Raw genomic sequence first — 1,218 nt, forward strand, 5'->3', positions numbered from 1 at the left:
CAAGTTCCAGCAATCCAAACACTCAAGCCCGGGCCCAGGGGAACAGGCACATCTGTAGAGGAAGTACTCTCATTGCTCAGTGTTGAGCAATTGGCCAAGCAAGAGGTTACAGCAGAAGCCGGAGCTCTTCCCTCTCTGTGGCTTTCTCCAGCCTTCTCAGTAAACCAGCATTGCAGGCAGCATGAAGTGACATAAAATTCACATGCCCTGAGAACCTACGGGGGGCATCACACTAGCATATCACTTAATAGACCCAATAACACCAGGAAATAAGTCTTGTTAGCCCCATTTTACAGATAAGAAAGCCAAGATACAGAAAAGATAAGGCATCTGCTCAAGAACCTTTCTGACAACTTTTCTTTATTTTTTCTTTTGCCTTTGAAAAAATATGGAACACTTCACGAGTTTGCATGTCATCCTTGTGCAGAGGCCATGCTAATCTCTGTATCATTCCAATTTTAGTATATGTGCTGCCGAAGTGAGTGCTCTGACAATTTTTCATGCTCAAAACACTTGTCATAAAAAAAAAACACTTGTAAAAAAAAAAAAAAAAAACACTTGTCATACATTTTTTCAGAAGCTGCTTCCTTTATTGTAAAAAGCAAATTATATGGCGATCTCATTGCTTTTATGATAAAGAAGGCCTTTAGAAGTTAGATACACATATGCGTATATAAACATGCACCACCATAGCCTCCATCTTGTATTTAGTTTGTGGAAAGAAAAAAGAATTTCCTGTGGATTTTTTTAAGTGCCCCTCTCTTGTTTGACCCAAACTCTGCAAGGAAACCACTGTGATTAAAACATGCATAAAGCCTCCGTAAGTACCAGAACCCACTCATACTTTGAATCCAGTACTGTCCAACACCAAACAATGCTTTTTCCTATGACACCATGCCACACTGCTGCACTCCTGGTTCCTCCCCAACTCTCTCCACTCATTGGGATGTTACCCAAACTTCAAGACTCAGTTCAAGTTCCTACCTTCTACAGAAGACCTTGTGTGAGCCATCAGTCTGTGCTACCCCTTTCTTCTCACTTTAGGGCAGGAAGGGACAGACTAAGCAGTCAGCACCAAGACAGGTGTTTAAGGGCAAATTCAGAGATGGTGCAAGGGTAGGCTGCAAGCAAACTAGAAAAGGGGAATCAAAACATAGTGAAAGCAGCCAAAATAGAATAGGACTGATTGGTCCCAAGTCTAACTAGCAGGCAAGGCAA

The 1,218-nt window shown here is 41.9% G+C and overlaps 1 non-coding gene across 1 annotated transcript; it reads right to left on the reverse strand.

Annotated features, from left to right (window-relative positions):
* Positions 1-382: 382 nt before the first annotated feature.
* On the reverse strand, positions 383-486 carry LOC119866017. The gene has a single exon (XR_005378956.1). It is a non-coding gene; the product is annotated as a U6 spliceosomal RNA (small nuclear RNA).
* Between the last annotated feature and the right edge of the window lie 732 nt (positions 487-1,218).

Source organism: Canis lupus, chromosome 25 (assembly GCF_011100685.1).
Source record: "Canis lupus familiaris isolate Mischka breed German Shepherd chromosome 25, alternate assembly UU_Cfam_GSD_1.0, whole genome shotgun sequence".
Classification (NCBI taxonomy): Eukaryota; Metazoa; Chordata; class Mammalia; order Carnivora; family Canidae; genus Canis; species Canis lupus.